Source organism: Melozone crissalis, unplaced genomic scaffold, assembly GCF_028551555.1.
Source record: "Melozone crissalis strain CALT ecotype California unplaced genomic scaffold, PUWL_Pcris_2 ptg000056l_1, whole genome shotgun sequence".
Taxonomy (NCBI): Eukaryota; Metazoa; Chordata; class Aves; order Passeriformes; family Passerellidae; genus Melozone; species Melozone crissalis.
The window spans coordinates 6,895,209-6,911,272 of record NW_026535834.1 but is presented as its reverse complement, the minus strand read 5'-3'; positions in this window follow the sequence as shown (position 1 = coordinate 6,911,272).

Sequence of the window (16,064 nt, the reverse complement as noted above, 5' to 3'; positions counted from 1 at the left end):
AAAAGGAATGATAACAAAGGCTTGTGACTGACTGAGACAGTCCGAGCCAGCTGACTGATTGGCCATTAATTAGAAACAAGCACATGAGACCAATCCCAGATGCACCTGTTGCATTCCACAGCAGCAGATAACCATTGTTTACCTTTTGTTCCTGAGGCCTCCCAGCTTCTCAGGAGGAAAAACCCAAAAGAAAGGATTTTTCATAAAACACGTCTCTGACACCACAGCACTGACATCCTTTACCCAAAACACCGTTTCAAGAGCAGAAAAAAATGGGGCAAAATTAAGGCAAAGTAATGAACCTGTTCCAAATGGAGACACATCACCAGCACAGAGGGAAGCTGGGCTGGAACCCTGAGACACCTGGACTGCCATGTGCAGTGTGTTTGCACTCTCCTGGCCTGCTCCTGTCCAGTCTCTGCTCCGCCACAATCACAGCAGCAGCAGCAGCAATGAATTAAGCTCTGCCTGCGGTGGATGTGGCCATTTCATTTTGGCAGCACGAATGTTGCTAAGTGAAAGCACGTCTTTCTCAACTGCCTTGCTCATGGGAACCATTTAATCATTATAGAGCAATTATAGAGGTCTTTATTCAGTTGTTCCTTTAAGTCCTCATTCAGGCAAACCTATTTCAATGGGAGCTGTGCCTGAAAGGGGACTCATCAAAACCTGACCAGGAAATGGCCAGTAAGAGTAACCGATTTCCAAGAGAGAAAAACTCATGCATTACATCCATAATGGGTAACTTCTTATGAATACACCTATTGAAGTGTGTTATATTCATTAAACTCCATTTGGAGAGGAAGGGGAACCTTCCAGTTAACACAATTTCTAAGGGCTGGTGAGAGCTGGGCTCTGTCCCTGCCTTTGACACCGGTGCCCCTAGGAGCATGGCCACGCCACTTTGTAATTTTACCTTAAATTTAGCAAAATAGGTGCTGAACTGGGACAGCAGCAACCATCAGTTTAGCTGTATTTGCGGGCTGCAGCCCCTGGATTTTCCTTTGCAAAACAGAAAGAGGAGGAGAAAATTTCTCCTATTTTTTGGGGTTTTTTCTGTTCACATTTTGAGGCAGGGCAAGGCTTTAATTCTGTGTTCCATCGCCCAGAACGTCTTTGAAGGGGGCTGTGCTGATCACAGAGCAATAATAATGCTAATTGTTATCAATACAAGCTAAGAATGCTGTGCTTTTGTGGCAAATGTCCACTAGGAACTTGACTGAGACCATCAACATTCCATCTGGGAGTTAAGCCCTATTTGAACTTGTTTCCCAAAGCGAGAGTTTACAAACACAATTTAGTCCCTCTTTAAGCAAGCTCTTTGAAGATGTAAAGTACTAAATTGTGTATCTCCATGTACGAGAGACAGAGACAGAATGTGTAATTTCTTTCTGCATTCAGGGAGCACAAGATTTCCTTTTTTTCCCCTCTTTTTGGAAGGAAGTTTACTGCTGAGACCATTAGAGAAAATGCAAATGTGCAGACTGTTTGTTAAGGCTCCAGGAGAGAAGGCACAGGCAGTCGTTACCACGAGTATTTCTAGGAAAATGGGAAATCTTTGTCTTTAAGTGTGTTTATTTAGCCAAGGGAAGTTTGCACAGCTTGTGGAGCGTGGTTCTGGAGGAAATTAAATTTCAGCTGCACCTTCATATCACTGCTACACCTGCCAGTTCTCCCGACCAGCTCTGTCCTGCACCGACGTCACAGATGAGCTCTTGTGCAACCACCAGGGCTTTTCTCTTATCCAAGAAAGAGGCAACAACCCCACTCCTGCACACCACAGATTGCCTGTTGCAGCAAAACCACAGGCAGGAGAACATGGAGGGATTTTTGAGGCTGATTCAAGAAAAGTGAAATTACCTTGTGTGTCTGCACAGGTTGGTGTAGAAGGATCCAAGCTGGATGGAGCCTAAGCCAGGTTTGGTGCAGAGCACATTTCTCATTAGAGCTTATTTACTTGGACACGGCCAAAAGAGGACTTGAGGCTGGAAAATGGGAATGAGAGACAGAAAGGGGAGAAACATTTGCAGACATTGACTTTGGAAACAGAAGAAATAAGCAGAGGCAGAGGCTGTTTGGGCACAGCACACCTCTCATTAAAAACTTGTGGTCAAACTGCAATTTAAGGCAATGCAAAATGTTTTGATCATACTTTGCAAACTAAATGTTTTGGTTCCTCAGTTTGAAACTAATTCCAAAATATATTTGCAGTTTAATTTTTTAAAAAATCAATTATATGAGTTTAAAAAGTTAAGACCTTCACGCCACATTGAAGTACAATAAATACATTGAAACACCATAAATACACTGAAACACCATAAATATATATGGTTAAACACCATAAATATATATGGTTAAACGCCATAAATACACTGAAACACCATAAATACATATGGTTAGGGCTCAGAGATTAGATTACAGAGATGTATTTCATCTGCCCTGAGCATGGGTACATCTAAGTTCATAATTCAGGGTTCTCTCTCAAGCCACTGAAGATCCAGCCAGGAAAATCAGTGGAGCAGAGGGTGAAATTCACTTTTTCTTACAGCACCTATCAAAATCTAGTCAATCAAGTGGTGCCCTAAAAGCACCTTTGCTCCTCACCACCACACAGGTGACTGGCCCAGGTGTAAAAGTCTGCCTGACACACAGACACTGAGCTCTCCTACTGCCTGTGTGCAGCTGGGGCTAATCTGCCCCAGACCTCTCTGACATGGAGAACCACGGGGCCATTAAGGCTGGAAAAGCCCTCTGAGATTGAGTCCAACCATTCCACCACTAAATCATAGCCCCAAGTGCCACATCCACACATTTTTTGGACTCTAAGGGATGGTGACACCATCACTGCCCTGGGCAGCTGGTGACAGAGCTGGACATTCATTTCAGAGAGGGAATTTTTCCCTGTTATCCAATCTAAACCTGTCCTGGTGCAACTTGAAGCAGCTCCCTCTCCTCCTGTCCTTGTTCCCTGGAGCAGAGCTTGATTCCCCCCCCGGCTGTCCCCTCCTGTCAGGAGCTGTGCAGAGCCACAAGGGCCCCCCTGAGCCTCCTTTGCTCCAGGCTGAGCCCCTGCCCAGCTCCCTCAGCCTCTCCTGGTGCTCCAGACCCTTCTCCATCTCCATTCCCTTCCCTAGACACACTCCAGCCCCTCAGTGCCTTTCAGAACCTCAATCTTCCCTTCTGCATTTTCCAGTTCAAAACAAAGACCTCTCCCTGACCAACCACCTCCAAAGTGAGAAAAGGGCTCTGAACGTCCTTTTCTCCAGGCTGAGCCCCTGCCCAGCTCCCTCAGCCTCTCCTGGTGCTCCAGACCCTTCTCCATCTCCATTCCCTTCCCTGGACATGCTCCAACCCCTCAGTGCCTTTCAGAACCTCAATCTTCCCCTCTGCATTTTTCCACTTCAAAACAAAGACTTCTCCCTGGCCAATCACCTCCAAAATGAGAAAAGGGGATGTGTGTGAAAACCCCTGACACAAATCTGCAGGATCCTGAAGAACTGTGCTCTGCTTATTCTCAAGGTAAGAAATCTACATTTTGCTTCGGTCGGAATTTTGCAGCTCATGTGCACACACACTCAGCACTGGGGGGGAAAAAAGCATAAAGAAAAGGAAAGCTATCTTCAGCAGAGCGATAACTTATCTTTCCAGTGATATTTTTTCCCCTCTATCTGCATTTAAAATGAGTCAGATTTGGATGGAGGAGCAGCACTTGCTGCTTCATGTGCTTCCACACAGGTTTTGTGGATGTGCACTGTGATGTATTGATGACTTTGTTGTTGTTTATGGGGTTTGAGTGGATAAAAAGGATAAATGTAGTGGGCTCATACAAAAAAGTACATTGGGATTAAGACAAAAAAAAGCATGGCTAAGAACTTCCTTAATGAACTCATCTCAAGAAGAGCCATTCCTTCAAACACCACACAGAATGCAGACATAGTCAGGCTTCTCAGAGAGCAAAGTTGCAGACAGATGCCAGGGGGAACCAACAAACATTTCTAGCACGTTACCAACCTCACCTAATCTGTTTAATTGTATTTGTAAATTCATGAGGCACCCAACTGTTCACCCAAATACCTCACTTCTGTGGAGCAGGTCCTAAATCACAACGTGTGGGGTGCATTACCTCAAGTGCCAGACTTTGTTGAAGATCAGTTCCTCTCCTTATTAACATCCACTCCTGCAGAGATGGAACCTTCTGTTCAGAGGCATCTCATCCTCACAGATCCCAGTGGTAAACTCTGTGTCTGATAAAAGCGCCCTTTGTAGCAATTATATTTTCTAAGCAAACCTTGTTTTTTTCATTATCCTGCAGCAAACAGCCTTGTTCTGTTAGATACAGCCAAAGGAAGAAATGGATACCCAGAATTACACAGAAATATTGGTTTGAAGAAGGGAGAGAGGCAAGGAAATGGATATTTATACTTGGGAATCCTATTCCATTTACTGTCTGCTGAGGACCTACTAACACACACTCCTGGGTGTGTTTTTGTAGAATGGAAATGGGTTTGTTTGAAATTCTAGACAAGGAAGGTTTATTTGATGATACACATCCATCACAGGCTTCCTCACAGATAAGGCTCAGAGAGAAATAAAATTCACCAAATTCCATCTTGTTTCCAAGCTCTCCTCATCTCACAAGACACAAACTCCAAAAGAAGAGAGCCTCAAAAAAACCAAATCTACGAGTTGATATTTCACCACAAAATTCACTCTCACATTGGAAAATAACATCCTCCTATACAGAAGGGTGAAGGGACATTGAACTGGAATGGAAACCATTGGTTTTCCCATGGGTTTTTTTGGGGCTTTTCTTGGGTGGGTTTTGGGTTTTTGTTTTGGTTTGGTTTTTTTGTTTTTTGTTTCGTTTTTTTGGGGTTTTTTCCACTGAGAAAAACCACAACATGGCTGGCAGGCACAGAAATAGCTGTTACTCACACAGGGATGTTCTGGGGTTTTTTCTGCAATAAAATTTCATTCTATGCCACATCCAGCTGGTCAAGTTATCCCAGGCAGCTGGAAAATACTAATGAAATCTTCTCAGTAGTACTTTACAGCTAATTAATCATTCTCCTAAAACAGATCTAATGGAAGAACACAACCTGGAGTGTGATATCTCACACCATCAACATCACCCTGACAAAATTGCATAATTTAATTCATTTTTTGGGTTATAAACACAAGTATTTGGTCACTGTCAAAGCACCACACGGGAAAGGCAATCCCAGTTGGGTATTTACAGTCCAGCAAAATAAACCAGAAATATTTTTTGAGCACTTTGGTCACTCTGGAGGGACTTGAGAGAGATTATACACTTTGCTGCTTGAGCCCCACAGGAAGTTCTTGATATGAGGCAGGTTTTAGAAGGGGGCTGGTGTCTTGGTGTGCAGGACTGGATATCTGTTTTTTCCATCTGATTAATGTAAGGAATCCACACCCACCCCATCCATCTACAGAGTCTCTCCCTCCAGTTCAGTGATAACCACAGAAATGCTAAACAGAACAAACAAGGATTTACCCTAAAGTAACCTGCAGGTGCCACATCAGCCAATCTTCCCTTCAGATACACACACACAGAGAAAAGATAACACAAAACATTTAGCAATCCATTTTTCTGTTCTGTTTCATTGCCACCTCAATGGAATATAAATATATGTGTATATAAATATATGTGTATTTAAATATACATACACACATACAAATATATACATACATATATATACACATATATACATATACATACATATATATACACACATATATATGTGTGTATATATATATATATATATATATATATGCATGGAATGGGGTAGGAGAGAGAAGAGAGAAGACACAGGAAAATACAACATTTAAGTCCATATAGTCAAGCTTATTTCTGTATAATCAAAGAGGCAAGTAAAGAAAAGAATTTGCAGAAATTCCAAGCTCAAGTCGAACCTGGAGCTTGTTTTTCTTCCCCAAAACATTGTTTGACTTCAGGGCATTGTAGTCCTCCGCCTTCTATGTGTCCTCAAAAAAATAAAATGGAACTGTGTAATGGGAACAGGTGCCAGCAATAAAGCCTGGAAACTCTATTTGTCCTCCCAAGAAATTGTCTTCTCACTACATAAGTACAGCCTGGTGCTGTCGATAAATGCAGACAGCATTTTGATAAAGATAAATCATGAAGCAGCTCTTTGGTCTTCTGAAGAGCTGGGGTGGTGTGGACAGCTGTTTGGCTGCTGGAGCTACATTTAATGAGATTTGTGCACAAAATTGTTTGCACGTTGGAGGGATGCATTTCACAATGGCACCGAAAACAATTGGGTGTTGTGGGATAAGTACCTTTTACAGTATATCAAGGTCAAACCTTTTACTTGATGTACTTAACTAACCATGTAAAATATTACATCAGCAAGCCTATGAGGCACTTAGAGATATATTCATATTTGCATAATGTCCTCTGTAAGTTAGTCTGCGGTCCTTAAGGGTGTTTAGAATAACTGCATGCAAGAATATACTTAATCCAATCTCATTTTAGCTTTTGCTCTTTTAAGATTTCAAAATTAATAAATCCTCCTGATACTCCAAATTACCATGAGCTTTTATAAGCATAACTTTGTAACTTTAACCCATTTATGAACATACCCTACAGGCATATGTACTAATGAATAAGAAATAACATTAGAAGTTTAAAGATGGTCTCTTTATGAAGTAATGTAAGAAAATCCTGTTAGCTGGATCAAGTACAAAAGTGTGATTTCTTAAAAATAGAAAATCCTTCACAAAATTACTTGTAATTACAATAACCAAAGGATAAAAAGTAAGAATAGTTTAAGCATTGTGCATTATTTAACTTGGTACATGAAATATGTTTTATGTATATGTATGAAGCATGCAAATAGCAATCTGATCTAAAGTGTGCTTCCATGGCTACAGGATTTCTATTTATTTATTTATTTCCCATTATGCTTGATTGCTGTCAAGAGCACTGACAGATAAAGGATTTCAAATTACCTTAAACACTTGGTGCTTGTCCCAGTGAACAATCCCTTCTCCTGTTTGCCTCTAAGACATCTCGAGGAGGTGGGGAAAACCTTCCTGGCCAAAGGTTCTCCCCCAAAGTCCTCCAGAATCCACAAGCCCAACACCTGCATTGGAGAATTAAAATGATCATGATGATGATAAAAACTCATCACAATTAATGGGTCAGTAATTGAAATTTCTCCTTCTGCTTGCTGTGGGGTTGAAGCAGTCCCTGCTGCCTGCCCACAATCAGGAGTCATTACAACCCACGGGGTGAAATGTCCTGGTGATCAAACCCTGCAAGCAGGGCAAGAGAAAGGAGTGAACCCCAGGCACTGCTGCTGATGGCTCATGGGAGGAAAAAAGAAGAAAATTCCATGTGGGAACCACGTGGAATTGGGAAAGTTTTCATTTTGCCTACCGCATACTTAATACGGGCAGAAAAATCCCAAATCATCTCTTGCTTGCCCCCACCCCTTCCCACTTGAAGTTCAACATTAAGTGGCCAAATTATAGGGTGCTCTCCTCTTTTATGTTATGATTTATTATAGTTATGAGGCATTATAGTTTTCATTTATTACAGTAATCCATTTTGTTCTGTTCCCAGATCAGCCAAAGTCACTGCTCTCTTTGCAGAGAACAACTGAAAAAAGGGGTTTCTATCAGTTTATCTGCTACGAGCAGCCAGTGTGGATCATCAGAGCTGCTTCCAGCCAGTGCAGATGATACCTACAACTGAATAGCTGGCCCTGAGACCCCAGATCAACTCCTGATTTCCTGAGAGTGCCATTTCAGGAAATCAGGAGTGTGCTGCTTTCAGGAGGATGACAGGTGAAAGTCCCAGGTGTCACAGGAGTCACCCTGTGGTTGTCAGGAAGCTGAAGTATTGACAGGTCTTACAACAACAAAACCCATCTCACTCATCACACCTTGGCCTTGGCAAGTGTTTGCCCTGCTCAGTGGAGCAAGGAGATGAATTTAAGGCAATGACAGGGGAGATGTTGCCAGGTGGGTGTTCTGGAGATGCTCCACTGCTCTCCCACTGGATTTCACCCTGACTTTGAGCCCAGCTCTGGACTCTCCACAGATGAAAGTGGCTTTGTTCAGGGAATAAAGCACGAGCTGGTGGAGAGCAAAGCTAAATGACTCCCTATTAAGGCAGCCTCAGATAGCCAACAGCTCTTTGATCTCAGAGTCTTTGTGGCTGAGATGACTTTGAGGTGTTAGAAAGTCTTTTTTTCTCGAGATCGAAGGAGGAGTCAGGATTCTTTGGCTGTGGTTTTCAAGGTTGATTATTTTCTATTATCTACAACATTATTTTTCTGACTTGCTGAGGTCTGTCCAGCAAGTTGGTCTGTGGCACACTGACTGCCCTTGGGGTGGTGTTATCTTTTTATACTAGAAACTAGGTGCACATTATTTACAATAATTTCCCAATACCTATCACCTATGTTAGACACTGTGTTTCTACTCTAAACCAAGTGCCAACATCACCCAGAAGATGGAGGCTAGGAAGAAGAATAAAGAAGGACAAGGCACACCCAAATCCCTCCATCTTGGCTTCTGAACCCCCACTCTAAAAACCTCAAAATTCTACTTTTTCACCCTGTGACAAACTAACTATCATTCTACTTAAACTCTCGTGGCTTGTAAATCTTCACATAAAGTTAGTCATTTTCTCCATGGGTTAAAATCAAAGGCACAGGTGTCTTTGGCTTCATGCAAAGGTCTCTGAGCCCCCTGGCAGGGGCTGGAGCCCTCCAGGGCAGCCAGAGGGACATCCTGGGTTCCAACATTTGAGAATGGGATGGTGCAGTCCCAGGGATTGATGGGGCAGGATGGCACATAAACAATAACTCAACAAAACAAGGCTGGGAGGAATAGATCTGCTGCAAGTAAATCTGGAGCTTTAATGCCTACAGGGAGAAATTCCTCATGCTAAAGGGCAGAAACGCACATGAGCATAAGAGGACCTCGATCTTATTTAGACAGAGAATTAGAGGGAGGTTTCAATGTAGGACATCACGGAGGGCATGGAGCTGCCTGGGTAAGTGGACTAGCAGGACAGTGCTCCCTCTTCCCAAGACAACAAACCTCAGCCAGGATTAACATGGACCTTGGTCTGTTTAAGAGTGGCACTTTATCACTGTGTGGGTCACAAGGTGACCTGAAGCTCTGACCCAGGAGGTCTCTTCAATTCTTCAGTCAACAGCAGCACCTTTGCTGTACCCAGCTCTGCTACGCACTGAGGAAAGGGATTTTGTCAGGAGTGCAGTCCCCACATGGGAATAAGAGGAGATATTTCTGCCTCCTGGTGTTCTCCTGCCTCCCTCCTGCCTGCTGTGTCCCACTCACAACACGAGGGGACAGCTAAACAGGACTAAGAGCTGTCCTGGGCTGGGCAGGGCTCACAGAACCTTATAAATCAATAATTAGAACACCTCTCTGCTCTTGTAGTCTCAATTATAGTCTGAATTAACATCACCAAATGTCTTCTCCTGCACTTCACAACCAGCCTACTCCAGAACAAGATGCCAGAAGAAATGAGACAGGCCAGAGTTTGGCTAAGCCTGGGCAGCCAAACCAGAGGTAACAATTCAGGTAGCTCAGATCCCCATGGCAATGACATTTATACAAGGGAAAAATTAAAAAAAATACTCTTAGTCTCCTAACAACCCATAAATCAATGAATACTCTTCCTCCTGTATGTGACCATGGATTCTGGTGGATCATTAAATCAAGATCAGGCTGTCACAGACAACTTTTATGAAAAATCCTTAAGATTTTTTCTCCTGAGAAGCTGGGAGGCCTCAGGAACAAAATGTAAAAAATGGTTATCTGCTGCTGTGGAATGCAAGAGGTGCATCTGTGACTGGCACATGTTGGATGTTTGTAATTAATGGCCAATCACAGTCAGCTGGCTTGGACACAGAGTCCAAGACAGCTGCCTTTGTTATCATTCTTTCCTATTCTATTCTTAACCAGCCTTCTGAGGAAATCCTTTCTTTTATTCTTTTAGTATAGTTTAATGTAATATATATCATAAACTAATAAATCAGCCTTCTGAAACATGGAGTCAGATCCTCGTCTCTTCCCTTTAACCTGAGACTCCTGTGAACAGCATCACAATCAGGTGATTGCCTTAGAAATCTTCAGATTGCCTTAGAAAAGCACCAAAGTGGAACACAGGGACAGCCAAATAAAGTGAGCATGATGAAATCCAAATTGTAGCAGCAGAATGCAAATGCTGAGTGGGGCAGAAGAAAGGCCAGTCAGGCATTTCTGGGGTGGCCACTCCACAGGCATTTATCCTTGTGAACAACCAGGAGATAAAGTAATAGACTCAAACATAAAAATTTAGAGTTCTGTGAGAACTGAGAACTACCAGCGTGGCCTTGACAAAGAGAAAAAAGGGCAAGTTCTAACAGCAAACAAAAAATTCTAGTGGTTGCAGGAATATCCAGGAATAAAAGTACTTTGCAATGGAAAGATGATGATGATGATGATGATGGTTGTTGTTGTTGGTGGTGGTGGTATTATTATTATTATTATTATTATTATTATTATTATTATTAGCTGTTAAGCACTGGAATGGGCTGCCCAGGGGGATGCTGGAGTCACCACCCCAGAGGTGTCCAAGGAATGACAGGATGTGGCACTCAGTGCCCACCCAAGGTGGTGATTGGGACCAAAGTTTAGGTTTGATGCTCTTGGAGGTCTTCCCCAACTTGAATATTTCTGCATTCTGTGATTATCCTCTAAATCCAACTATATGAAGTGCTGTCAACAGGATGCCACTGTTTGTGAGTGCAAAATAATAATTTTATGTAAACAGTCCAATGTAGAGAGAAAACATGTCACTGAACCCCAGCCATGTCACAAGTCTGAAGTTTCTTTACCACAGCTTTACTGAAATTACCAAGGAAGGAAGAGCCTGACATTCCTAAATTTCTTAAAGGATGAATAATTTAATTTAATTCCCACGCTGAATAACAGATTTACTTGTAAATGCTCAGACTTTCATTCTGCACTCAGGGTAAGCACCCTGGCTTTGGGGAAGAAACACTGCATTTGCTTTTATATGCAACACTAAGTTTGATACAGCCCTTCAGCTGTAAATCTCAATTCCCCTCATTTATTGGAGCCATCATTGATGCCTCCACAACAGCAAAGTCAGAGATTTGAGAGTTTTGGAAGGGTTTAGAGTCCCATTAGACTCATGGGAGCCGTTCCTGTAAATCTTCCAGGCAGTTCTAAAAAATTTTAGTCTAAATTCCTTCCCCCTCCTTTTGCATATTTTTAAGAAACAAACTTGCTGGAGAGCAGCAGCAAGTAGAGAGGAGACTCTGTTTTCATCAGGGTTAGTGAGGTAAAACAAGAGAATTGGCTTTGCATGGCGATAAAGTTTAATGAAAATTTAATAAAAGTTTAATAAAAGGCACTGAAAAGTGCCAGAATGCTTGTCCTGAAGCTGCAGACCTCACACAAAATATCAAGTGAGTGAGGCTGCAATGCCAAATAGGACAAGGCCAGAGAGGAAAAAGCTTCTGAAAAGTTAAAAGTTCCTCCTGATCAAAACGAGAAAGAGAAGTTTAAGAAACTGAGGGAAGGAAAGGAATTTTATCCCATTTCAATTAAGGAAGGCTGGATGGAAATGTTTACTCCCAGAGAGCAGCACTATCAGCTTCAGGTGTGATTCTCCTTTAGGGGACAGGAGTTTTGATAAAAATGCAGCGCCCTGGTGCTGGTGGTGATAAACATCCACAGAAGGTGTATTTTGGGGGTGATAAGGAGCTGTGTGACCTTGTATAGGCCCCGAGCTCCCAGGCAGAGCGGCCGCACCTCGGAGCAGAGACAGGAACGAGCTCAGCTCTGACACAAAACATCTTTTGACTCAATTACTGCTCACAAACACAGCCCTGCTCCCGTCTGGCGAGGCAGAGCCCGGCTACTGTCAAAGTGGATCATGAAATGGAAAAGGAAAAAAGAAATTAAAAACCCACACCAGGAATGTTTGCCCAGCACCCCTCATTTCCCGAGCTGTGGTCATCCAGTCTCACCCAGAGACACAGCAGGCATCGGCCTCCCAGGAGGAGCGGGCAACATGAAAGTCTGGAATGTGCTCTCTCCTCCACCCATCACAGCCAGGCATGTGAATATTGATGTGAATATTGGATTTAGTGCTGTGCTTCCACAGATACAAAACTAGGCCGACAGAAGTCTGGACTGCGGCCCTTGCTCCGTCCTGGTGACTTGTGGCGAGCTGGTAGCCAAGAGCATTTGGAACGGTTGTCTCTCTCCAGATGCTGCCATTCATTTCTGTGGGAACAAGACCACTTACATCTAATTACAGTTTCTGCTCAAATTAACAGGACAGAAATGACAGCAAAAAAAAAAGAAAAAAACAAAAAAAAAACCAAACCAAACAAAACAACCAAAAAATAAACCTGAAACAAACAAACCCACCCCAAAATGTTTTCTATGAAACTTTTTGCTGTCATGGTTTGGGAAGCAGTTGATCCTTTCCAACAATGGCTTTTAAGCGATTTTAAGTTCATGTGAACTGATTGCCCAGTTTGTCTCATTGTTAAAACATCAGGAAAGGGAGAGTTTTATCACAGAGATCCCCCGCTTGTGAAAGATTGTTAAATGACCACGCAGTCAACTGTGGAATTGGGACCATTGTGGCATAAAACATTGTTTTCATTATTAAACCAAATGCCAATTGCATGTTACAGGATTTTCTGTGGAATAGAAGTCCTACAAAGCCACGTTTTCCCTGGTGCTGCACAAGGATTGGAGCATACGTGTGGAGTTTTATACACGAGCACCTCTGTCTTCCCCTTCCTTGTGGAAATCAGGACTAATTCCACCCAAGGGTAAGGAAATCTGCAATTTCCAGGTGACAGCCAGGCCACCCATGTCCAACCCCTTTCCTTGCATTCCTTTTACCATTAGGATCACATCAGCCAGCCATTGGATGCAGAAGATTTCTGCCCTTCAAAGCCCACAGCAGCTGGACTTTGTCATCATCACAGAATCAGAGAATATCCTGGGTTGGAAAGGACCTACAACGATCATCAAGTGTGGTGTTGTGAGGTCCCCAGGATGAGGTGAGAGATGAGATTTGACTCCAAGTTCTCAGAAGGCTGATTATTATATTATATTATATTATATTATATTATATTATATTATATTATCATACTATATAAGAAGAAAGGATACATCAGAAGGCTAGAAAAGAATGAATAATAAAATACCGTGACTGACCAGAATCCTGATACAGCTGGACTGGGATTGGTCATTAAGTTAAAGCAATTCACATGCTGGGTAAATGATTCTCCAAATCACACTCCAAAGCAGCAAAACATGGAGAAGCTGAGGCTTCTCATCTTCCCAGGAGAAGAAATCCTGGCAAAGGGATTTTTCAGAAAATATCACAACCAAGTCCAACTCCTGGCCCAGCACAGGACACTCCAAGAACCCCTCCAAGGGATTGAGTAACTTTGCTCTGACTGCTCCAGTCACAAAATGGAAATGTAGGGGAGAGCTGGGCTGGGAGATTCCTTCCCTTGGTGGCTCCAGTCCCATGAGGGGTCTCCATGTCCTGCTGGTGAATCAACACCCAATTCAGGCTCCCTCCCTGACAAACAGCTCATGAAAATAATTCTGGGCTATCAATCATTATTGATTTATTTTCCTGGTCCAACCTTGGTTAGTTGCTGCCTCTCAGATCTCCATCAATGAGTGGTAGATGAAACAACTCACAGCATTCCAAAAGAAGGGGTTAAATCAACAGTTATAGCTTATACAGTCAATGGAAAACTCTGCTCCTTTTTTAAAATCTTCCTCTTTCATAGCTGACTTTCAAAAGACTAGCTCCTAAATTTTCCAAGTTATTTCTCCCCCCAGTTTCACAGTTGGACACAATTATAAAGTTTTGTCAGCCAGGTCCAGCTCCTGGCCTGTCCCAAGGGGCAAAGTAAAATCACAGAAACCATCAGACATTTGTTTTGTATGTGCTGGCTACAGGGCAAGAATTTACAGACTGCAATGCACAAAAATTTGACTTTTCCTTCTATTTCAGCAGCAGAGCCCTTAAGACATACCAATCAAAGTAAAAGTCCTTCTCTAGAAATATGGACTTCACCTCCCACTGGCCAGACCTTAAAAAACATTTCAAGTCTGAGGTGAATAAAAGAACAGGAGGAAAGGTTATACAATGTGGATCTAGACCAATTTCATAAGAAAAACAGGAATTACCTTTAACTGCAGCTTTTCTTACCTGTCCTGCCTTTCCTTTAAGAGAAAAGAAAAGCTCTCCATTTGCTCCCACTTTCATTTTATGCGCTTTTTAAACAACTAAGCATAGTTCTTGTTCCCTGGAATTAAATTCACACTGGTGGTTCCAAGAAGAAACCAAAACCTATGAACCAGATTTACAAAAAAAATAAAAGAGAAATTTTTATCTTCAAGCTGCTAAAGATTCAAAGTTATTTTGTAAGGGACTAGCTAAATGTTGACTTTTTTAAAATCACAGAGGATATGTACCTGTATTTGTATAACACAGGAACAGGCAACAATCCATTTGAAATCAGATTGCGCCATCTTAGTCTTTTCCAGAAAAGACTTATTTTCTAGCCAAATTTTAGGGATACTGTCAGCTGGTTCCAAGGAGAAGTTCCTGGAATAACAGCCACTAAGTTCACAGATTCAAAGCTTTATCTAGAGGGAACATGATAGAGAACACGCAGCAGAGCAGATTTTTCACTCGAGACTCATTCCAAGAGCTGCAAAGCTGCAACAGTTTCCAAAATGTAGGACAGAATTCCTCAGGTCATTGCCTTACACACGTGTCCACACAGCCAATAATTAAAAATTCACAAGAACATCTTGTCAGACGCCTCAGCATTGGGTTTGCTTCCCAGTCTGAGCCTAATCTTACCCTGAGCATTCCTTATCTCAGGAGGGAGAGAGACTCACAGCTAAGATGGGACTGGGCAGCAAAGTCACAAGAGCTCAAGTTCTGATCCTGCTTCTGAGTTTGGAAGGACTTGTTTAATCCTCCAAGGTGCAGCTTTCCCTGTGTGGAATGGGGATAACACCACTTGCTTTTGGTTGTCTGTTCAGTCTATCCAAATCCCAAGTTATTTAGGAAACAGTTTCTCAGCATAAATTTACCTTTTGCTTTGTGGAGCAGGACTTCCAATGCCATTGGAGCCCTTAAGCAGTAATAGTGAAAGCTGGTGAATTAGCGCCAAAGGAGATTGTGGTGTGCCCAGCTTTTCAAGCCAGGTTAGTCAAAAACCCCTCCAGAATGTTTCAAACAAAAATGTTCCTGTCCTGCAGTACACAGTTGAGCTGCATTATTTCTTCCCAGCAGGATTCATCAGTTAAGAGCTGCTGCTTCTCTCACCCTGGCACAAGGCTCCTGGGTCTGGAGGGATTTAATCCCTGATATAAAGCTTGAAGGCATCACTGAGGAGGGGAGACAGTTTTGTGGCTCCTTCCACGACAAAAGCTGAACTCTATTGCAACCAAACATTGGTGGCCCTGATGGAGAGACTTTAGGATTGCACTCTCTGGCTAAAATCAGCCAGGTGTCAGGAGAGGTGATCACAGCAGATCCTGTTGTCTTACAAAAACTTGGCCAATCCACTGTGGAAAATTCTCAGCTCAGACTCACGAGCAAGCAGTGATTTCTTATTGTGCCAACACACAGAATCCCAGAATGGTTTTGTGTGGAAGGAACCTTAAAGGCCACCCAGTTTCATCCCTGCCATGGGCAGGGACACCTTCCACTATCCCAGGGTGCTCCAAGCCCCATCCAACCTGGCCTTGGGCACTTCCATGGATCCAGGGGCAGCCACAGCATCTCTGGGCAGCCTGTGCCAGGGCCTGCCCACCCTCACAGGTCATGCCAGGAGCAACCTTTAGGAAGCCTTTGCAAAATTCCGAGGAAAAAATAGCCCCCCCAAACACTGCAGGCCACTTGGGGAAATTCTTTTGCATGTGAGGAAAAGGGATGTGGTATTTGGAAGAATACAGCCTGCAAATTGTTC